This window comes from Crotalus tigris, unplaced genomic scaffold (genome assembly GCF_016545835.1).
Source record: "Crotalus tigris isolate CLP2741 ecotype Arizona unplaced genomic scaffold, ASM1654583v1 scf7180000017933.3771270, whole genome shotgun sequence".
Taxonomy (NCBI): Eukaryota; Metazoa; Chordata; class Lepidosauria; order Squamata; family Viperidae; genus Crotalus; species Crotalus tigris.
This window is the reverse complement of record NW_024096726.1, coordinates 1,750,986-1,775,669: the sequence shown is the minus strand read 5'-3', so window position 1 is coordinate 1,775,669 and position 24,684 is coordinate 1,750,986. Positions and strand designations below refer to the sequence as shown.

The 24,684-nt window shown below is 37.4% G+C and overlaps 1 protein-coding gene across 15 annotated transcripts in view; it reads left to right on the top strand.

Annotated features, from left to right (window-relative positions):
- SOX6 (SRY-box transcription factor 6) overlaps positions 1 to 24,684 on the top strand; it is a 480,950-nt gene that overhangs the window by 203,398 nt on the left and 252,868 nt on the right. Inside the window, exon 1 of one of the 15 annotated variants that reach the window (XM_039344602.1) lies at positions 10,689 to 10,706. The exons of the other annotated variants lie outside the window; for them this stretch is intronic. The gene's annotated coding sequence lies outside the window, so the exon portion shown is untranslated. Of the gene's footprint in view, positions 1 to 10,688; positions 10,707 to 24,684 lie in introns of those variants that run through there. 15 annotated transcript variants of the gene reach the window in all.

Genomic DNA, 24,684 nt, shown 5'->3' with positions numbered 1-24,684 from the left:
TGGCATGGGGACCCTGGGATGTTGGTGGGGTCTCCTGTTCTTGGGCGAGGTTTGCAGTAGTGCAGGCCTTGAGTAGCAGGGAATTGAAGAAGGAATGGTCAAAGAGACCGACAGGAGGGGTGGGTTCGGATGGGGCGATGCCCTCATCATCAGACAAAATCAGGCCAGATTGTTTAGCTCCTGTAGATTCCAAATCCGATGCGGGATCATCCATCCAATCCGGAGATTGTGAATGCTGAGTGGCCTGGGGGGGTGGCTGTAGGGTGTTGGAGGCCATAAATTGAGCCACCGCCTGGGCTATCATGGACTGGAGGAGGTTCGGGTTCAGGGCCTGGTTTTCAGGAGAGCGAAGTCCTGCTGCAGTGGGGGTGAGTGTGGCCTGGGGCCCTGAGGTGTCCTGACCGGTTATACCCCTCCCTGAAGCCACTGTTAGGTTTGAATCTGACTCGGGGATTCCCCTGGGGGGAGACCAAGCCCCTGGGGCTGAGGCACTATGTGAAGAAAGAGGCTCAAAAATAGACCTTGCCATCGTGCCTGTCAGATCTGAGGAGACCGCTCTCAGTCTTTGGCACCCTTCCTCCCTCTGTGGCTCCCTGCTTGGCCGGGCTTGCTTGGTAGTGCTCTTTCCACTTGCCTCTGATTGGCGACTCCTCTTGGCCGGCTCGCTGCCTCTCTCTGCCATGATGAGTTGCTCTGGTCTCAGTCTTGGCAAAACGCCCCCCCCTCGGCACTATACTTCACCAAGGGAGTCTACAGAGATACTTCAGCCCAAGAGGGGGGTGGGCGGGGAATTGATGGGCACCCCGATCACTTAGGATCGATCAGGCCCTCCCCGGTTGAAACTGCTCTCTCGAAGAGCTGGCCACCGATGATTGAATACTGCCTTCAGGAGAAAGTTCCAGGCAGTCTGGGCCCCAGCCACACACAAAATGGCCGCCGAGGGCTTTAGCCACGCACAAAAAGGGCCTCCGGGGGCTTCAGCCACACACAAAAACGCCGCTGATGACTTTAGTCACACACAAAATGGCCACCGAGGGCTTCAGCCACATACAAAATGGCCGCCGAGGCTTCAGTCCCACACAAAATGGCCGCCAGTGACTTCCGCCACTCACAAAATGGCCACCAAGACTTTAGCCACACCCAAAATGGCCGCCAAGGGCTTCAGCCACATACAAAATGGCCGCCGGGGGCTTCAGCCACACCCAAAATGGCCGCCGGGAGGCAATTCAAAATGGCGGCCGTCAATTTCGCGCCCTAAAAAACGGCCGTTGGTAGAAGGCCTTGAGGCCTAGGGCGTAAGCTGCAATGAGCCCTCGTTCGGGTGAATCGCCTGGGCTCCTAAAGCAGCTGGTGGCATGTGATTAGGCCTGCTGGAAAAGCGCTGGGATCGTCCAAGGCCTGATAGGCTTTCCCGGCTCCGAAGATTGGGCCACGCCCAAACTCTCACCTGCTGTTCTCAGCTGGGGCTGAGGGACCTGGGAAGGCTCCCTCCGGGCTTGACGAGGCTCGACGACGTTGTGGAGCCTTCAGTGCGATTGGTAGCTTACTCCTGCTTCTCGAGGTGCCGGCTGTCGGAGTCTGGTGTCCGTGGCCTCTGACGATCAGCTGGCAGTCGGAAGGTCGTCAGAGCAGCGCCTTGGTGAAAACGACTTAAATCGAAGGTTTGATCTTGCTGTCCCTAACTGAGGGAAAATAAAGAAGGGGAAAGTTTCCCCCCCCCCAGAGGGAGAGGATTGTGAGTCTGTCAGCCTGAATAGGCTTCAGACTGGGGTGATTGATCTTTCTTCTAGATATAATCGATTCTGAATCAATAATAAAAATAACAAATAATAATAGCCTGAGCTAAGTGATTAAATAGAATTAAACAGTCTTCTGCTCCAGGAGCGAAGACAAAATGTGTCTTAGAGCAAAGAGACTAAGTCTAAAACTGGGGTGCACTTGGCACAGAGGGGGCGTTACCAATTTCAGACTTAGTCCAATTGGAGCAGATAGATTAAGACAACCCATCCGTGGGTTCTCCATCCAATCATGCTGGAGAATAATGTATTTACTGTATTTCTTTAAAAAAAAAAGGTAGCCACAAGTGTATTGTTGACAGAGACCATATATTGGATGTGTTTTTCTCCCCTTCTCCTTCTTTAAAATGTAGGCTTTACCCCCTCTCTCTGTTGTCTCTTTTAGCCATTTCTTTTTAGAGCCATTGACTTCATTACAGGACTGCTTACTTCAAAGGCTCCCAAATTTATGAAATTGAGTGCAATCATACACCCACTTATTAGAAGTCTAGTTGAATCTAATGGACTTAATTCTTTCGACAGATTTAAAGGGGTTTTTTTTTTTACTATGAATTTCATTTCTTAGTTCCTGCTTATTTTTTCTTGCTCTTCTTAAGGATACAATAATGATGGGGTTGGTTTTGTTGGTTTAGTGCCCCACTACTATCTTGCAAGCACAGGTTTAGATGTTAGCTGAGCATCTTCAGGTAATGATCTCCAATTGCCTACCCACCTGCCAAGCACTGTATTTAAGGATGCCTCTCCTTACCACAGGTCTGTCTTTTGCCTTCCGGTATGCTTTTTTGTGCAATATCTGAACCCTGAAGTTGGAACAAACATTCATGGCTCAGTGCCTTTGAACTGATTTAGTATAAAAATTGAGGCAGCTAAATGTCTTGCTCCTTACATCATCCCCCAGTGTAATCTCCACAAAGGTCTCATTTGTCTTCCTGATCACGTGACATCAAGTGATGTCAGCAAGGTAGCAGTTACTTTCTAATGGTTTGTCCTTTTCTGCCCAGGGCCTGGCCTCATCCTATGCTAGGTTGGGATGATGTAGGAAAAAAATTTGATGTTGACTTGGACACTGAGAGAACCTTTTGCAAGGATGACACATCATCTTTTTAATAAAGATTCCGGGCTTTTTGTTACTATGCAAACTTTCCAGGAAGTTGCAGATGTGATGGTATTTTAGTAAAATGTATCCTTATCCATAGTTGTGGATCAATTCCAGAGAGGATTCTCAATCCTGCTATGCTTCCCTAAGGCACAAACTAGTTGCTCATACTATGTAATGAGCAAAAAAAAATTCCTCTGAATCCAGGTGTTAGAGCCTTATTCAGTTAATGAGAGATCAATCACTTATAAAATAACTGCAACCAAATGTGAAAGGAAACAGTACAAGGCCTGTGGATGCTTTATTTTGTAGTCCCCAAATCTTTCTTCAAGATTTTCTGTTTCTATGGAAAAATTAGGCTTCAACTCAACTCTTGTATTTTCAAAAAGCTGAAAGATATAAAAGTTACACCCGTATCAGATTTTCGAATCAACTTTGAGAGCCTTAGCTGAAAATCATTACTGACCTCATGACTCCAGTAGACTTCAGGAGTAACCGTTCCTATAGATCACGGGTGTCAAACTTGCCATGTCACGTGTCACAACGTATCATGACTTTTTTTGCATTGCTGGAGCTGGGGTGGAGGCGGCCTAAGCATGATGCAACCGGCCTAGAGGCCGGCTATAGATCAATAAATATGCTCATTTATAGTTGCGGCATAGGGTGATTTTGTAACCAAATGTTCAGTACGTCTATCCTTTATATAATCTTGCTTCTATATGAAATGATATGCAGGAAAGATCAAAAGTGAGAAATAGTGCTGCTAGAGATGGAAAGATATGTCACTTTCTTCATTTCCTCCGTATAATTTGCATCATTTTTAGAAGTACATTTTAAAATTTGTACATAGTTCATATTTGTTACGTTTCACACACATGCTTTGTCTGTGAATCTATGCATATGCTTCAATACATCATTTATTTTGTGGTATAGCCCTTTTTTTGTATTTTTGTATCTATAATGTTGTAGATGCATTCTTGTAAATATCATTCCTGGTATGTGGATTTTGGTTTTAGAAAATTGTGAAATTTGTAAAGTGAAAATATGGTGGATTTATATCAAAGGGAAAAGTTTATTTTTATTTCTAATCCGTAGTTGTTAAATGAGAACTGAATTACTGAGTAATTTTTAGAGCATATAATTTATTTTATTTATTAACTAAATTTATATAGCCATTCAAAACTACAATGGAGCCTACTAAATCTGCTTATGACCTGGTTTCAAAGTTCTGACTTGTCCCTCCCACAATCATGTGAACACAGTTCAGATGCTCGGCAACTGGCCTGCATTTATTGCTGTTTGTAGTGCTCCGTGATCGTATCTCAGTGATTTACCACTTTTTTTGCCAGAAATTCGTGTTTACTTCTAGTTTCTAGCAGAAATTTGCCCATAGCAAACAATAGGCTTGCTTAATGATTGTGGTGTTTTCTTAACAATTGCCTCTATAATAAAATGGGTCTGGTCATGTGATGGCCCACTTTATCACAACCTAATATGTCTACTTGTAAATCATGAGTTTTATTTGGATTAAATCAAACATATCTTTAAAAAGCAGAAGGCATAGTCTTCTATGAATTAGTAGAACTCACCCCTTGTTTGTAAAAATTACTACCCACAGGAATAATCTGTTCATACCAAGTATAATACTTGAGATATTACAATTAATTTATTAATTAAAATATTTTGTCTTCTCCCATGAAATTAACAGCTCATGCAATATCTAAAGCACTATACGTCAGTTTTAATTTTTAATGTTTAAAGCATCTGTAGCATCATTTACAGGTAAGAAATAATTATCAAGTGCCAGTTCCTAAACAGACGAGGTCATTAATATTAAGAACATGAGTTCTGGTCACAGCAGGACAAGTCACAAACTGTCCAACATCTCCATTCCCAGAAGATCTTGCAGAGGTTCTGTTGTTTACAGGAATGGAGTTGTTGGACAGTTTGTGGCTTGTCCTTGCTGAAATTGTTGCTGAGTGTTAGAGATACTTACACTGCTAACATGAGTAAATCATTCATGTGAATAGTTACGTACTGGGGCCAAATAATGATTTATCAGTTGAAGCCACCTAGTGCAGCTATACAAGATTTAATAACAATAACGAATATGAAAAGAATGCCTTAATTTCCAGCATTCTGAAATTTCCAGCACTTATCTGACTTACAGTATAAGATTGCAGTAACATAACACGTTAAATACCCTGTATATTTAACTTATATGTATCATTAAATCAATTGTATAAATGAAAATTGTGTTCAAACTGTTGGACAGTTTTAGAAATTGTTTTTTTTATTGAGTACTTTATGTGCTTTGAATATCTGGAAGCCAAAATATTTTGGTTTAACATTCCCTCTAGTATTCCCAACTATGTACTTATATGATGAATTTAACAAATGGGAGGTGCATTTAGAAATTATTTTTGCACTCTTCATTTAATAATGTCTATGGAGATTCTTCATTTAATAGATTCAGCAACAGGCAACAATTTCTACATTAGGCCTGGAGTAGCATCAGCCTGGATATCTTATCACCATTCTTGTAGATTTACAATGGAAAGAGTCATAACAATTGGAGAAGGAGAATCTTCATTGTACCTCAGAAGTGATAGGTTTTGGTGCTCCTGTCCTTGAAAACATTTGGAGCAAAAACATCTTTAAAGGTACATTTTAAGGTGTTAGTAGATTTAGTTTATTAAAATAGTTTTTGTTTTTGTGTACTTGAGAACAATGTAAATAATTAAAGAACTATGATGGTGCAGTGGTTAAAATGCAATATTGCAGGCTGACTCTGTCCACTGCCAAGAGTTCGATTTTCAAGGTTGACTCAGCCTTTCATCCTTCTGAGGTCAATAAACTGAGGACCCAGATTGTTGGGGGCAACAACTCTGTAAACCACTTAAAGGGGGCTGTAAAGCACAGTGCTATTACTAAGACAGGGAAATAAGTGTTTAGAACTAGAATTAAAGAGTTTGGAGCATTTATTACAGAGAGGTTTGTTTGAAAAGCAAGAACAACAATAGAGTATAATAGTAGCATGTGCGCATGATTCCGTTTGGATCTCAACTTGGTGATATGGAAAAGAGTATTTTTTTATCTCAGATTCAGAGTCTCCCTTTTCAGTTCAGAGTCTGTATTCATATCTGTCTTCCTTTGCTTGCTAGTGAAAAATCAACAAATGTCTGGTTTTTGTAAATATACAAATAGAGGAAGTTTTGAATAATTACACACTATGACATAATGGTTTCTCTAGAGTCATATGAAGTAAAGATAAATAACTAAAAGCTTTTTGTTTGTGTGAAGTTTTTAACTATATTCAGAACCCATTGTTCCCTTGTTTCACATTCCGCAATATCACAAATAGGTTGATAGTAGACTATGCCGATTGCTACTGGCCAATCAACTTGGATAAAATCTGGCTAAAGGATGATTTTTAAAACATTTATGAATGCACTAAAATACAAATTCTCATAGAAAACAATGGAAAAAATAGGCCTGACCTCATCCACTGAAAAATAGGTTTGTTTAAATAAGAATCTGGTATCAGAACCACTTTTTCTTAGTTAGATAAGGTTTTTCAGCTTTTAAAATATATCCTGAGGAATTAAGATAGCAAAGGATCAAGACAAAAAATAGCAACCATTCCTTTGAACTAGCTTCTTTCTAAGTCAGAAAATAAACAAGCCAAGAAGGCAACTAGATTTTTTTTATTCTTATGATTTTTTTCTTACAGTTTATAATTTTTAAACATACAATTACACATTTTTGTTGCTGTTAGCAACATAAATCATGTTCTCTTGGCTTATTTTTTTTTCTTATACATGGAGTAACTGCTGATTTCTTTTAACTGCAGGAATAACATTATAACATGACAGTAAATACAAGGAGGTTCACAGAATGCATACCTATTAAATGTCAAAAAAGATTGCTGATGCTTAGCTTCAGCAGGACACGAGAGTACATGCACACACGCATACCCAAATTCAGCAAATTAATTGAACCAACATTGTAATAATGATCTTCGCATTTGCACCAACTGCATGCTAATCACAATATGCCTCCATACACATTTGCTTTATTTGCTGACAAAATAAGCACAATCCATTGCACATTGTCTATCCTCTTGAAGTCTAATTTCCTCCTAGCAAAGAAATAAAACAAAGCTAAACAAAAGGGTGATTACTCACGAGCAGGCTGGAAAGCTTGCATTTGTGGATAGCTATCTTCTTCTGTGGCTGCATGCTTAAGTGCTGCTTTCCTCCCAGTTCTCTACACGTTCTTCCCCTTCTCATCACCCCTCCCACCCTATTAACAGTACTGAGGTCTGGACTGTTTCTGCTGTCGGAAAAAAGTTTGAAATAAGGCCAGCCAATTATATACCAACTGAACAGCAGTACAAAGTATTCTTGCAACACTCAAAGTTCTGTTGCTTTGTTCTAAGTGTTTTGTTTATAGTCTGAAACCTTTGAAACAGATGATTTCAGCTCAGAATATTTCAGACTGAAAATTTTTGCACATCCTTATTTTTAAATTCTGGTTTGGAAAAGGAAATATTCCAGTTGGATCATATAAATTATTCCAATATCTCAGGGGCTGCCATAAAGAAGAGGGAATCAAGCTATTTTCCAAAGCACCTGAAGGCAGGACAAGAAGCAACGGGTGGAAACTAATCAAGGAGAGAGGCAACCTAGAACTAAGGAGAAACTTCCTGACAGTGAGAACAATTAATCAGTGGAACAGCTTGCCTCCAGAAGCAGTAAATGCTCCAACACTGGAAGTTTTTAAGAAGAGACTGGACAGCCATTTGTCCGAAATGGTGTAGGGTTTCCTGCCTGAGCAGGGGGTTGGACTAGGTGACCTCCAAGGTCCCTTCCAACTTTACTACTGTTATTATTATTGTAGATGCCTCAGCAAAAATGGTAGAAATTTATGAGGATAGGTTAAAAAAACACCAGGGAGTAACAATAAAAAAAGAAATGGTTATAAAACTCCTTATTTCTTACTCAGGTGGCACTAAAAATAGATAGTGGATGAAAGCAAGTAGTGGCAGAAGAAATACAAGAAGTCCTTGACTGACGACCACAATTCAGCCCAAAATTTCTGTTGTTAACTGAGACATTTGTTAAGTGAGTTTTGCCCCATTTTCTTGCCTCAGTTGTTAAGTGAATCACTGCAGTTGATACGTTAGCAACCCAAATGTTAATTGAATCTGGCTTCCCCACTGAGTTTGCTTGTCAGAATGTTGCAAAAGGGGATCATATGACCTTGGGACACAGCAACAGTCATAAATATGAATCAGTTGGCAAGCATCTGTATTTTGATCACATGATCATGGGGATGCTGCAAAGGTCGTAACTGTGAAAAATGGTCATAAGTCATTTTTTTCAGTCTGTTGTAACTTTGATTGGTCCCCAAATGAATTGTTGTAAGTCAAGGACTACCTATAATGGTTGAGTAACCAATGTTTTCTACCATGCTTCCATATTCTTCCTATATCCTTTAAAATATTTCTTGCATTGAACAGTAGTGACTTAATCCTAATTATTACCTCAGTATCATCCTCTTAAAAAAAAAATGACCTAACAACCGGATGAAATCATGTATGTGTTTAGAACTTGTCATTCACAGTGGGACAGTTGCTCCTTTCCCCTTTCTTTTCTTATTCCTGAAGCTTTACTTATATGGAAGCTTGAAGAGAAATTTATTCTTTTAAACAACATATTAAGTTTTTGGTTCTACATGGATTCTAAATAACAAGCCGGGGAAACTTGACGGACACTTTTAGACCATATAAATAGAATCATACCTCATTTGGAAATTTCCTTTCAGTAATCTGTTTGGGTGAACCCAGTTAAGCTTGACATTATAGAATTTGATCTATCTACTACCTAGTTCCTGTTCTTCCTGGATTATTCATCAGCCTTGATGAGATTCCTACTGTTTGTTTAACAAATTATCGAGTTATCAACAGACTGATTAAAAAAACTTTAATGTAGAAATATTGTTAAGATTGACTTGTACAATTTGTGTACCTTGGAGTAAAATTAATGTACCAGGGAGTGAAACAGGACACAGCCCTCCTATTTTGTGTTTTCTAACAGCCACACAAACAAGAAATTGATAAACATTTGAGAATGTTAGACTTGGTTGATTTAAAAATGACTGTTATAATTATTTTTATAAATTTTTTGCATGGTAGATCATGTTCATTCTGTGGTCATTACTGCATTCATATTTAGTAAATCTGTCTGGATAATCTTCTGCTAGATTGTGACTGTGTTAACACATTGTACCAAGATATATTTGGTTTTGGCATGATGTATGTCGTAATCACAGCCGTTGTGATATGTAAACTATGTTTGATAGCTTACCTTACCTGAATCATATGAATCCAATGAATGATGCTTGAGATAACCATAGCTTAATGGAATATGTAAAGCAGATCAATGTTTGCCTTTTTCAAAGGGGGTTATGACATTTAAAATGAGCAGCACAGATAGAGTTAAGGAGAAACTTTCGGACAGTGAGGACAATTAACCAGTGGAACAGCTTGCCTTCAGAAATCGTGGGTGCTCCATCATTGGAGATTTTTGAGAAGAGACTAGACCAGTGGTTCTCAACCTTTTTAATGCCGCGACCCCCAACCGGTTGTAAGTCGAGGACTACTCAACCGGTCGTAAGTCGAGGACTACTCAACTGGTGCAGCACCGTTTGCAGAATGGGACTTTTGACAGGCTAAACAGGGCAGAGACAGCCTGGACAATTCCTATTGGCTTTTGAAAGCCAATAGAATTAGACTCTATTCAAGAGAGTCTATTCTATTGGCTTTCAAAAGCCAATAGAATAAAAGGGAGTAGCACAGGTAAGGGGAAAAAAATGGCGGACTGCATTGTTTGGCGACCCCCATGAAATGGTCGTTCGACCCAAATGGGGTCCCGACCCACAGTTTGAGAACCACTGGACTAGACAGTCACTTGTCTGAGATGGTATAAGTTCTCCTGCTTGAGCAGGGGACTGGACTAGAAGACTTCCAAGGTCTGTTCTGTTCCGTTCTGTTCCGTTCCGTTCCATTCCATTCCATTCGACTTGACTCGACTCGACTCTAAATTTGATTAAATCATGTGTACATAAATAAGTTGGCTCTGAAGTTAAAGTGTACTTCTAAATTTGTGCTTAAAGATATATGTCTGTTGTTAATAACAGCTAAATATATTGCTTTTTGGTGATGCATGTTAACCAATGTATAAAAACATAAAGTATAATTCAGTGAGAGAGTTAATAACTGTTATTCTATGTATGTATGTATATCTGTAAACAGTTGTGTATTATATAGTTTGGGTTTAAAAATTTCTAATTTGTTTTTTCTATATAAATATATATTCTGCCTCTTTCCAAGTTACATTAAGTAATAATTTCTAACAGAGTAGAATAAAATACAGCATGAAAGTGTTGTAAGTTGATAAGATATAAGGAGTACTTCTTATCTGCATAAGAGGACTGCATAATAGAGATTTTTTCTATTCTTCTTTAATAGAGAAGCAGCTACATATGTTGATTCATGTGTCAATAAACTACTGTTCTTGACAGTAGGGCAACAGTGCATCACTTGTAATACTAAATAATATATATAAGCCACATAACTGTTTTATTTGATTTATTAGGATCATATTCTTCCTTTGTACAGGAGCTCAAGGTAGTATATATACTGCTTCCTCTTCTTGTTTATCTCAACCACAGCAACTCTATGAGGCAAATTTCGCTGAAAGAAAGCAAATGGCTTTCCTGAATCATCCGATAAACTTCCATAACTGAAGGTGAGCTCGAACCTGGATCTGCCCATTTTCCATCCCAAGTCCAAACATTGCCCCATTATATCACCTCATTGGCTCTTCAAGCCATCTTGTGTTGGCTCTTCAAGCCATGTTCCGAGCTTCCCTCAAGCTAAGAATGAAACCTATATTTGTAAAATGATATCTGGCCATGTGCTTTCATCTGAAAAAAATCCACAATGAAATGTTCGCGTACAATAGCTATAGAAAATAGTACACCTGTCTTATTTGCAAGTGAATGCATGCAGTGAATCCAACTGCTTTTGCTTCAGAGTTTACATGGATAGACGTCTTCAGTAAGGCTGCAGTTCTGCGCCAACCTGTCTGGAATTGTGCCGTGTAGGACCAATGCAACAATATCTTCTTTAGTGTAATGCTGAGCTCTGCCCCATTACAATCCATTCAGTTGAAGAGGCACGTCCATAGCAATGGATAAATGAAAACACTAGGTTATCCTAGTGCTTACAGTCTTCCAAATGTTGCTTTAATTAAATTTATATGTCGGCAGCTCCTAGTTTAATACACTAACTTGGCACTAGTATCCCTCCTTGAATCAGAATGCCAAGAAAAAGGTGGCGTACGGGGAAGAGAAGAGGAAATAAATGACTAGCCAATGTAGCATGGGGAAATGGAAAAAGTGGTTCTCAAAGGTGCTGAAAAAGCAGAGTCTTTTGAAATTGGAATAGTGTCTTCCTGAGAGGTGAATACTGGGGCATGTCCAGGAACAGGTGTGCAGTATAATTGTCACATGGTAGGATTAACAACAGGTAATGGGCTTTGTATTTCCTTTCCAAAGAAACAATTTGTCAATTGTATAATGCTTTATCATATATTATGACATAATGAACTGGGACTGTCTAGAATAGATTCAGAATGTTTTCCCCAAAATTTTCATTTAAAATCAAGTCTTGGGAAAAGAAATGAGGATGTTGCTTTGAGGAAGGCTGGAACATTGAGATTTGTTTCATTTTAAAACTTAATCATTGATTATGAGCCTTCAGCTTTATCTAGGTTACAGGATGCTTTTTGGAGCTTCTATGGATATCAGGCTTTGGAAGCAGTATTTCATTCAATTGCAGTATTTTTTTTCCAGTGTGTTTTGAAAGTAGCAGCATTTATATGCTGTAAATTGTGTGGTTTCTTTCCTACTTTGGTTGAGAAGGAATCAGGTATGCATGCTGATTAACACACTCCAGTCATTAACATATGATTATGTGGGATGCGTATTGAGCACCTGCCAAAGGATGTAATCCAGTACTTTGCTACATCTGTGCAAGACTTTATATATTTTCTTTTGTACTTTGACAGCTTAGAGAGGAAAAATGGGCTTTGTGTCTGTTTCAAAGAATAAAGCTGTGTATGTAGAGTGCTTTTGTGGAGTTAGGAAAATAAGCAAGGGACATCAGTTAGTGAGGTTATTAAAAAGAAAAATGTTTCATAGCCTTGAAACATGACTCTTTCAGCAATTTGTATCACTAACATAAACACATAGGTTACAACATTTCTCCTTGTTTACAAGGATTATCCTTTCTCAGATTTGGCAAAGGGATTCCTTATTTGTAACATTTCTATGCGATTACTTGCTGTCCATTACTGTTTTTTTATATGATACTTACAAATGGTTGAGTGCGGTTGACACACAAGAACACAAGGGTTCTATTTCATGCACTACAAAATAGACGCAGAATCTATGTAAATATAAACACTATAGAATTTCTAATATTAGGTGATAGTGTCTGAAGGCATCCAATTTACACTCACAGACTAGTAGTTACATTGTAGTACAGTGGTATGTGAGCAAGGTTCTCTTGTTGCTCTTGTTATACATTTCTAGTATTTGTCTGTCTGTCTTTCTGTCTGTCTGTCCGTCCATGCCTGCCTGCCTGCCTGCCTGCCTGCCTGCCTGCCTGCCTGCCTGCCTGCCTGCCTGCCTGCCTGCCTGCCTGCCTGCCTGCCTGCCTGCCTGCCTATCTATCTATCTATCTATCTATCTATCTATCTATCTATCTATCTATCTATCTATCTATCTATCTATCTATCTATCTATCTATCTATCTACTGAGTTCATTTCCTTTGCTTTGGAATGTTAAGCTCCTATTTAAAGGAACTTATAAAAACTTACAGCCATTTATAACATTTGAATTTATTTCCCAATATATAGAAACACAGATTGAGCATTCCAAATAAACATAAAAATCCATTACCTCTCATCAGAACTTTAAAGAGAGAACCTTCTCTCCAGCCATTAACAACTTTTGAGAGACTCCAAAGTTTAGTTGTTTGGTTTTGCCCCCCTCAAGATATTATTCAAACACAGCAGTTTCCTCCTTTGTTCCTTTTCACATTTCAACTGAAAACTGACTTTTATAGCCTTAAGGCAATTCCAAACAAAACAAAACAAAACAAAACCCCCCAGAGTTCTGTTCACAACATCCTGATAAGACCTTTACAATCAATGCACATAGGTTTAATATTGTTACAACATGACTCTATTAATTGAAAATAATTGTAGTTTCCAATATTATATACAAATGTCACAAAAAGCATAATGATGTGACTAAGGACTATGTTATGTGATTAAAGAGCACATAACGTAAAGGCTACTTGTCAAAAAACATGATAGCCAACTTGACGCTAATTTAATTTTTGCCAAGTCTAAGATTATATCAGATTATTAGTTGGAAGTTAAATACATTTTCTCTGTTAGGTAGTATAACTTTTTATATAACCAAATTGGAAACAATAAATGTATATCAGTTTTATGTCATCCTTTGTACATAAAAGAGAATAAACAACCACAGAAAAATTGTGTAGTGTAATCAGCAGGATAAAATTGGAGCTGTCATGTTATTTTATATCGGAAAGACTCGGCTACATTATAATGTCATTCTCAGCTCCATCCAATTGCCCTGAATCTATGCCGAATTAAGGGATTATAGGGTCATAAAAGGGAAGTTTTATAGTCAGTGATTAACTTAAGCTGTTATTGAAGAAGGAGCTCAACTGTTTTTTTTTTTTGTCATTTACAAATGTTAGGAAGAACCTCTTTGGGTTATGATTGTACTGTAGTTCCTTTTTTGGTCTGGAATCACAATAATTAGTTTAGGTGCTATTGAGACAAGCGTGATCATTGGTGACAAAGGCCCATCATCTCCACCTATCAGGACATTCTAGTGATCTCCTTGATTTTATCTTTTTATCACAGCTGGCATCATTCTTTTCTTTTTCTTCTTTTAAGAAGAAAACATAATAGGCTTTTTTTTCTTCTATAGATAGATCTCATCTGTTTGGTTAACAACTATTTGAAGTTATGACAATCTTGGAAAAGGTGCTTTTTGACCCATAAAGCACTTCCAGCTGTTGTAAAAAGTTGTGCCACCCCATCACATGACTACATTTCAGGCACTTGGTAACTAACTCACATTTACAACTGGCTCAGTGCCTCATGGTCATGTGTCTGTGATTGCAACAATTTTTGCCAGTTTCTGGCAAAAATGACCCATTTGGGAGAATGGATTCACTTAACAACAGTATGGTTCACTTAACAGTCATTGTAAAAATGGTAAACAAATGGATCTGGTAATATGGGTGCCTTGACATATGACAACAACAGCTTACAGCTGAAATTCTGCTCTCAGTTGTGTTCATAAGTCAAGGACTACCTATATTCTGTTATCTGCTTGCATCACATGCCCAAAGTATATATATATTTCTGCTTGCTAATAATTGTTTCAAGGAATAAGTCAGTCTAAGCTAGATTGATTGGTTTTTCTTGCAGCCCATTTTACTCTGGATAATTATGTCCAAATCTATAATTCACAGAGGTCTTGCTCCTTTTCCATATCCTGCTTTAACTATTGCATTAACTATTCTGATCTCTGTTGTCATAAAAAAAAATATCCATATCTTTTCTCATTATATCTAAGTTTACTAGAATTAATCTCTTCTTTATAGCACCAGCAACCATTGTTTTTATTTTTACTTGCCCAAAAATGCAAAACTATCATCTTTACTTCTTTAAGGCATTGATGAGTAAACAAGCTAGTCCATGTTATCATTGTCATCTTAATATTTATTACTAATCTATGCTGAAAGAACAGTTGTTCAAGTCATTTGTAGAATGCATTTAGACTCCCTAACTTTGCTGTTTCTGAAAACGTATAGATTGGCTTTTCAAGATCTCTCTTTCAGAACCACAAATGTGTTTTCAATGTAGCACTGAGAATAGATACTGGCATCTCCAGAATAAAAATAAAAATCTGGCAAATAATGCTACTGGCTAAGGCTTAGTCTAGTAACCATAGAGCTCCTCCTGCTAATGGAATCAACAGGTTTAGTTTCAAATGGTGGGGAGGTTTTATAAGTAAACTAAACACTTATGGACTGCCTGTAAGAACCCGTTAAGATCTGATTTCAACAAAACTACCGAGGTAACTAAGCAGTGGGTTGAGGACATAGAGTTACAACATGAAGTCAACCAAATTGAGCTGGAGAAAGATAGGAGGAAACCTAAAATGCCCTTTTTAGCCTCTTTCCACTATTATGGTTTAGAGGAAGCAAGTTTGAATACTCACTAGAAGCACTATAACAAAACAAAACTTACAATATTTTGGAGACATTATATGGTGAGATAGACTAGATTATAATGTTAATCAAGGTGGACAGAAGAAGAAGAGGCCAATAATGAAAGTGGTGGCCCAACAAAATGCTGAAAGCTACAAGAGTTCATCTACAAAAATTGCAAAGTATCGTAAAATACTTTTATCCATAGAATTGCCAGGAGATGGCTACAATTCAGTGGAACATAACAATGATATTATTGTACAAATTATCTGAAGTTGCTTAACTACTCTAAATACCATAGCCCTTCTTCATAGATTATCTTAATGTCCTCCCTTTGGCAGTCTTAGAAGACAGATGTAACAGTCTTGGAGTCTTTGTCCATCTGAATCTAGAGAAGTCAAAACATTCAAACGTGAGTTCTTAAGATGCAGCCTTTGACTAATGTTTCAGCCTGTAGAAGTGAAACATTATGATCACCTGGATGAATTTTGTATCCAACATTTTTTGGCTGACACAAACCCAAAGGTTGTAAACAAACTAGAAAAATACTACTCCCTGGCATCTAGAATCTGTTGCAGAATGGTATTTCCAGTAGGGTTGAGTTAATGTATACACTTATCAGAATACTATCACATCTTATCTTTTATAGTTGTACTTTATGTATAAATATCAGTTCAGGTCTGAAACTGTAATGAAACAACATAAAAAAATCCAGATAACAAAGTGGTACTCCCTGCATATACTGTATCAAATATTTGCATTTCGACCTCCGATTTTGATTCTAGCTGTAATCTCTCCAAGCCTGCCATCTTATAATATATTTGCTGTGTAATTGAACAAATATGAGGATAATGTACATTTTTATCTCACAGCCTTCCTAATTCTGAACTGCTTGGTTTCTCCAAATTTGGTATATATAGGAGCTTCTTGTACATTGTAAAGGTGCCTCTGAAGAATAATCAAATGTTCTGGCTTGCCTGTTAGTCTTAATATATTCCTCATTCTGGCATGAATTTACACAATCAAAGGCTTGCTGCAGCCAATAAAGGAAAAGTAAACCATCTTGAATTCTCTTGCTCTCACCATTATCCATCTTTTGTTAACCCTTTAATCTCATGTCCCTCTGCTTTTTCTAAAACCTGCCTTTTCATTTGGCCTTTCTTCTCTATGTATGGCTTTATACTTCTTTGTGAAGATCTTAAGCAAAACTTTGCTTGCATGATGAATAAGTGCCATGGCTCTCTTGTTTCTCCCTTCTTTGGTATAGGTGTACATACTACATTATTATTAACTCTACTTCAAATTTGTTTAATTATAGGTCCATCTATTTTTAATAGATCTATTTTAAGCAACAGCATAAACTTTTATTTATAAAGTGCTTTTCTCTTCAGCAATATTTACTGTCTCTTACAGCAGGGGTGTCAAACTGCCGGCCCAAGGGCGGGATGTGTCATGACGAAACTGCACCCACCCATTGCCGGCAATGGAAAAAAAGTTGTGATACATCGCGACATGTCACATGACGTTACAAGTTTGACACCCCTGTCTTACAGCATTTATCTTTGAAACTGGGGAGTAGCCTGGAATTATTTGAGTGAAATAGGTAGGGAGAACTTCAAAAGAAGAGGGAAGGAAAGGATTAAAAGCCTCCCTGTTTTATAAAAAAAGTCATTGGATTCCTCAGTATGTCTGCAATACCAGAAATGCAGTACTTGCATATTAGTTTTTTCTTCTCTGTTGTTTAGGGCAGGCAGGTAACTGTTTTTGTACTGAGGCCCTCCTTCATACTTAAGTCATGTAGGAGGACTACATTAAGAAAACTACCAAAGTTAGTAAACACTGAGATGTAACATTAATAATGATAATGAGGAGGAGGAGGCAGCCAAATGAACAATTTATTAGTATAGTGCAATATACTACAGTATTTATAATATAGAATATTTTAATATAGTATTTTAAAATATTATTTGAAAAACAAAAACATATTAAACTATGTACAAAAGATTCTAATATGGAATTTCTCTGCTGAACTTTGTTGGGAAACGCAAAGAGGCTTCAGACTGGGAGCTTTGTCCAGTTGTAAATTGTTCACTGCTCATCTAGAGATTTAATTTAAAAAAAAAACCCATTTATTTGTACATATATTTTGTTGGACCCCAACACAAGAAAATATTAATATAATGACAAAAACATTTTTCCATTAATGTTTGCTTTTTACTTGAGTTAAAAGGGCCAACTTGCTGCCAGATCTTAGAATTAAATATGGATATCCAACTTTCCTGGGGTATAAGTATTTGCATGTATCCTATTAAATGTGATGACTGATAAATACAGGGGTCTTCAAACTTGGTTCAAGTATGGCTGGTTGAGGAATTCTGGGAGTTGAAGTCCACAAGTCATAAAAGGGCCAAGTTTGAAGACCTTGAAATAACAAGCGATCCATTCATGTTACTGTTTCTTTTTTCTTCTGCTATCCTTGAAGTCCTATAGAAGTAGGAGTGGCTTGTGTTTGTGTGTAATTTTGTTGGCTATTGAACAGGAAAGCATTGCAGGCTTCTGGTACGTGATCCATTCTGCAACTATGGTAACATTGCTCACTTACGTTACTTTTCTTATTTTACGAATTAATTTCCCCTAATGAAGTGTCGAAACAGATCACTGGTCTTTTGAAGGATATTTTTCTGGATTTGTATTGAAATCAGTTAGTGTTCTACTAGCATAATACACACAGGGTTATAATTTTAAAGATTTTCTTTTCTTGGGGGAAGAGTAGACCCTGACTTGGAAATTAAGGATACTCCCTTTTTGATCGTGCTCCTAAGACAATACAAACAATCAGCTCATTTCACCATGATTTAACAGTGACCATGGTTACGATAGCCCTGTCCTATATTTCATTGTGCACAGGTTAGGTACACAAACTACAGTAAATAGAAAATATAATGCCCTCACCTGAATCGTACTTGAATTTGTTTTTGCACTCTGACCTCAATGCTTGTTTTACATATAGATTCCCCTTGGCTCCTGCATGTTTCAGCATTTCTGTCTGATAATTGTAGTTAAGGTTTGAATGAAAGGAGATGTGTCACTGAGTTTATACGGTATGCTTGAGCAGGTTTATTTTAATGATAATTTATTTCAATAGTAGAAACTACAGCTGATTTATTTGGTGTACAACATGCTATGATTTAGACTGTGGTTTATCATAGTAGCTAGGTTCACACATTAGGTTTAGCATAATGCATGAATTGTAATCACTGAATTCAGTTGTGGTTTGAATGTTAATTGATCCTACCAGGTTTAATTTAAAGTAATAATAGTGTCAGTCCTGTGTAACAGCAAACTAAATAGAGGGTAACGATAGAGGGGAACTGCATACTAAAACTGAAGATGCACAATCCTATAGCCTATTTTTAGGATTTTTTTTAACTCAGGTATCGTTGCATGTATATAGTTCAAGTGCCAAAAAAGAGCAACCAACAAGATATCTTTTATAGAGTTTTTGTGCTATGAGAAATGATACTTTTACCAAAATTAGCACCTTAACTCAAGTATATTTTGTTTTAGGAATGTGATTCCCCCCCCCCTATTTCCAGATACAGAACATTCCAAGGAACTCCAGAACATTTTGTTCTTCTTCAGGACACAAGTAATCCAACTATGCTATGGGTGGTCCAGCAATTTTCTGGAAGTAAATCCAATGGAAGTAGGATTTCCAGGCAACCATATCCAGAAGATCATAAACTATTTCCTGTTCTGGAAGTCTTACATCTGATAATTGCCAGACCACTCCTAGAACAGCCAGATTGGCATGGTTCTGAGGAAGAATGAAACATTAAATTCCTTTTCCACATATCTAAAATGCATGAGGACAATGATAGCACAAAGAAAACTAACCCAAGCTTTTGCAGTCAGTTTAAGATATTGTCTAATAACAAATTATTATATAATAACAATTTATTATTGCTTTCACTTAGGTTTCAAACAATTAATCCTGAAGAGAGTCAAAACCCCAAAGAAAATACCATGGAAAATCCTCCCTTTCACCCATGTTTCTGTCTCTCCAGCTTGCCTTCACAGTTTTAAATCAGATCAGATCAGATCAAATCAAATATTTTGATACACAGCGAATATATTCTGTTGTTTCACTCTAATTTGTTCACTCAGATGTTTTCTAGTGAATCAGATTGTAAAATACATTTAAAGTTTAACATTTAATTGTTATCATTTTATCATTTGCCTTTCTTAGATGTCTTAGATAATTTCCCTTCAAATACATGGCACAAGGCAGCATTCCTACAATAAATTTACTTGCTTCAACTTCCACTAGTAATAGTATTTTCCAACTACAGATAGTCCTCGACGTACGACCATAATGAAGCCTAAAATTTCTGTTGTTAAATGAGACATTTATTAAGTGAGTTTTATGACTTTTCTGTTAAGTGAATCAGTAAAGTTGTTAAGTTAGGAACACGGTTGTTAAGTGAATCTGGCTTTCCCATTGACTCTGCTTGTCAGAAGGTGGCAAAAAGAGATCACATGACCCCAGGACACTGAAACCATCATAAATATGAGTCAGTTGCCAAGCATCTGAATTTTGATCATGTGACCTGTCGGGATGTTGCAATGGTCGTAAGTGTGAAAAGCAGTCATAAGTCACTTTTTTCAGTGCCATTGTAACTTTGAACGGTCACTACATAAACTCTTGTACATCGAGGACCACCTGTATTTAGTTGTCACTTGCTTGCTTAATCTCTTGAATACTTTGATAATTGTCCATGTTTTTCAGGTAGTCCTTGTTCAGCAATAATTTGAAGTTACGGTGGTATGAGATGAATGGTGCTTATAAGTGCTTAAAGTTCTAGCAGTCTCAGCACACCTGCAGTCACATGATTATCATCTGGGTGCTTAGCAATCGACTCCCACTCCTGCCATTTGCAGAAAAGTCGCAAGTTGCTTCTGTGAGTCATTTCCACTCCTGCTGCTTTTTCTCCCAAGTGGCCTGACTACAGAATACAAAATTCTGAAGATTTCATATTTTGTAGTACATGTGTGTACCCCACTTACCTACCCACTTGTCAATTTGTGAGCCTCCCAGGTTTTGCAATTTCCTGCCATCTTCCCCGTTGACCTTGTTTGTTGCCAGCTGATAGGAAGTCATAATTAGATCCTCACTTAACAACCCACAATATTTGCCTAATGATTGCAATGTAGACTGCATTGCTTAGAGATGGAAATTCTGGTCCCAGTTACCATTGTTAAGCAAGGACTACCTGTTTGAAAGCTATGTGTCTTCTATTATCAGCCAGAAATAAGTTGTGTTCACTAATGTTTCCTTAACTGAACTCCATTTACCTCAAATTAGGGCTGTCATAGAAAACAAATAGTTTTTTCCAAAATCAAAAGAATAATTTTCCAGTGTTCTTGTGAACTGATCTATACTATTTTGCAGCACAAATTGAATTATGACAATGAGTCTTTAATATCCACTCATATCTTCAGTATTTGAAAACAAAGCATCAGTATAGTTTTCCTCAAATGAAAGGAATAACTAAAATGATAAATTTCCTTTAAAAATGCTTCTGCATGCATAGAGAGAATTCCTTTCTGACACCTTAGATGATCTTTGACTCCAGAAAACATACATATTTCATTTGTATGCTTCTCTAAAAATATGATTTGGGTCTTGGGTAAGGAAATCTGATATATTGCATAATTTACATAGAGTACATATAATGTGACATAATTGATGTATTTCTTGAGGAGTGTGCACCAGGATATATTATAATATTTGACAAGGGCTCAAATTATATGGACATGGATAGCCTCTTTACTTAACAGAATTCTTTTACTTCTGCTATGCAATATTTAGATAACCATGCTTTTTCAAGCTTTCACAACAACAATGGACTAAACATTTGCTTTTGTTAAACAACAGTTGATTATAAAGATGTCATCAGATATTGATTTATTAGTAACCCTAATCAACATTTATTGCATATTTGTAGACCAATATTGGAATAAGAAGCGGAGTTGTATCACCTATATAGTATGAGTGCTGCAGGGAGGCAATCTTTGAAGGTAATATTGTCCCAGTGAAGACTTAAAAGTTATCTTGAACTCCGAATGAAGGTTGTTCCAACGAAAATATATATTGTATACCAAATACTACAGCTATAGGCATGAAAGTTCTAGCTTAGCAGATATTTATGCTACATACATGTATACCAGTTGTAGCAGTATAGTCATTCACACACAGGAATCAACACAAATTGATGTGAACAAGGCAACTCAAGGCACTTTTCAAGCTGTTCCTTGAAGGGAGCCTGTGTTCCACTTCTAACTGATGGAGCAGTTCATTGACGTCAAAAGGCGTTTCTGTGCATGCACAAAAGCCACATTGGATGAAGTGAGACAAGCAATTAGCAACAATGTCTTGATGCTGGTTATCAAAGCACTGAAGCAGAGTATATTGCTTTCAGAGACAAAATCATTCTAATAATAATAATAATAATAGTAGTAGTAGTAGTAGTAGTAGTAGTAGTAGTAGTAGTAGTAAAGTTGGAAGGGACCTTGGAGGTCATTGAGTCCAACCCCCTGCTCAGGCAGGAACCCTACACCATTTCAGACAAATGGCTGTCCAGTCTCTTCTTAAAAACTTCCAGTGTTGGAGCATTCACCGCTTCTGGAGGCAGGTTGTTCCACTGGTAATTGTTCTAACTGTCAGGAAGTTTCTCCTTAGTTCTAAGTTGCTTCTCTCCTTGATCAGTTTTCATCAGTTGCTTCTCGTCCTGCCTTCAGGTGCCTTGGAGAATAGTTTGACTCCCTCTTCTTTGTGGCAGCCCCTGAGATATTGGAACACTGCTATCAGTGTTCATCCTTTTCTTCATTAAACTAGACATACCCAATTGCAGCAACTGTTCCTTATATGTTTTAGCCTCCAGTCCCCTAATCATCTTTGTTGCTCTTAATAAAGCTGTACTTTTATAAATCGTTTAACAGGTTTAAAGTATGTAAATAAAACAGTGGATCTGATCCAAAAGGCTATTGGTGTATAAGGGGCTTGCTTTAATCAATTTCTTGTGGTTATCTTTATGATTATCCAAACATGAATGTTGGAAAGGAATAACCCAGGATGCAAGCTAATAAGGAGAAGGAGGGAAAGTTCTAACATATGTGTAGAATCCTGGTTTCACTTCTCAGGATTTAAGGCTATGATAGCATGTGCTCTCTGTCTCTCTATGTTTGTATGTTTGTGAGTGTGGGCATGTGCAGGTATGTGTGTGTATGACACAAATTGTGGGGGGAGAATAATTTTAAAAATATATATGAAGAAAGGAAAGGATAAGCAATACATTATTTAAAAAAATCAAATTGACCTGTAACATACATCCAGGAGGAATTTAGAAACAGAAATAAATATTTGATAGCCTTCATACCAAAGCTGAATTCCCAAAAAGATATAAGAAGTTTATGGTTAGACTTCCTGGAAGAGACATGAAGATGTGGCATAAAGATCCTATTATATTAACTTCTTTTAATGTAATTCTAAGACTGGATTTGCACGACACATTTAACCAGGTCAGTTAAAGATTTAGCAGCTGCATTTGCATAGCATCACAAAACCTGGTTAATTTTAACCTTTCAAAACTCTTTATTTAGTGTGGTTTATCGTAATGTGCAAATTCAGTCCATTCAATTAACTTACAGTTCAATCTATTGTGCAAAGCCAGAAAATAGCTAATAGTGTATATTGGCAAACTATAGCTAGATATTTAGTGTTAAAACACATACAGTCAGGAATCTTCAAGTCATTATAGTACTTTAAAATAATTTGGAAAAATTACAGAAGTCATAGAATGTCTTAATATGTTGAGCCCATCTAAATGCTAGAGTTAGGAATTCAAAGAAAAAAAAAACCCTTTCATATCCAGGATCAGCTTAAAGATGTATGTTGAAGATATTTGGTTCCATTGCTGAACTACTGTAATTAACAGGAAGATTTTCCTAATATTACAACAACAACAAAAATAAAAACAACAATAATAAAAGTTGGAAGGGACCTTGGAGATCATCTAGTCCAACCCCCTGCTCAGGCAGGAAACCTATACCATTTCAGACAAATGGCTGTCCAGTTTCTTCTTAAAAACTTCCAGTGTTGGAGCATCCACCGCTTCTGGAGGCAGGTTGTTCCACTAATTAATTGTTCTAATTGTCAGGAAGTTTCTCCTTAGTTCTAGGTTGCTTCTCTCCTTGATTAGTTTCCACCAGTTGCTTCTTGTCCTGCCTTCAGGTGCTTTGGAGAATAGCTTGACTCCCTCTTCTTTGTGGCAGCCCCTGAGATATTGGAACACTGCTATCATGTCCCCCCTCCTACTTCTCTTCATTAAATTAGACATATTCAATTCTAGCAACTGTTCCTTATATGTTTTAGCCTCCAGTCCCCTAATCATCTTTGTGGGTCTTCTCTGTACTCTTTCTAGAGTCTCAACATCTTTTTTACATCATGGTGACCAAAACTGGATCAATATTCCAAGTGTGGCCTTACCAAGGCATTGTAAATTGGTATTAACACTTCACTTCACTTATCCAGAATCTATTGTTGTTGTTTTCCTCTTCTTCTTGTTAGGTGTGCTATGTTCTGGATAATAATAGAATAGGACTTGGCCTTTGCAAATACCTTCTCTTCAGGTATTTGAAAAGTGTCGTTAGCCTTTCTCAGTCATCAAGGTTAAAAATAGCCCATTTTTTTAGTCCTTCCATGTACGATTTTTGGTCTCCTGACAAGGCTTGAATCCTCCAGTCATCATTATCCTATGCAAATAATATGGAAAAATATCCTACACTGAACATACAACTGGATTGTATGAAACTGGACTGTAGGAGGGATGGCAGAACCTGGGGTGGAGTTAAAAGAGGGATCATCTTACATTGCCACATGCGGTATAAGTCCAACCCCCCTTGAATGTTGACCTTTATCCAACTCCAGGCAGATGCTGTTAATTGAGAAGATTCTGGTGCATAGGCATGAGTAGCAATAAATCAGTTTAATTGGACGTTCATGCATAGACCTGATCTTTCGCACCTGACATGGTTGTTTCAATATTAAAATGACAACCAAAAGAGTGACTGGATAACTATTTTATATTGGATTTACAAAAGCAACTTGTTAAAGCTTTGAAGAATTTTATGAGAAGGGATAAAGAAAAGAGGAAAACAAATCCAGTTCTTGGATATTTCTCGAAGGGACTAATGATCAAGATTGTTAAGAGTAAAGGAAAGGAATATAAGATTGGTTTATTTGATCAAGGTTAAAATATATATGTTGTGAACTACGATAACCCTAAATTGACTTTGGCTGATCAGGACTAAACAAGAAGACTTTAAATGTTTGTTTATA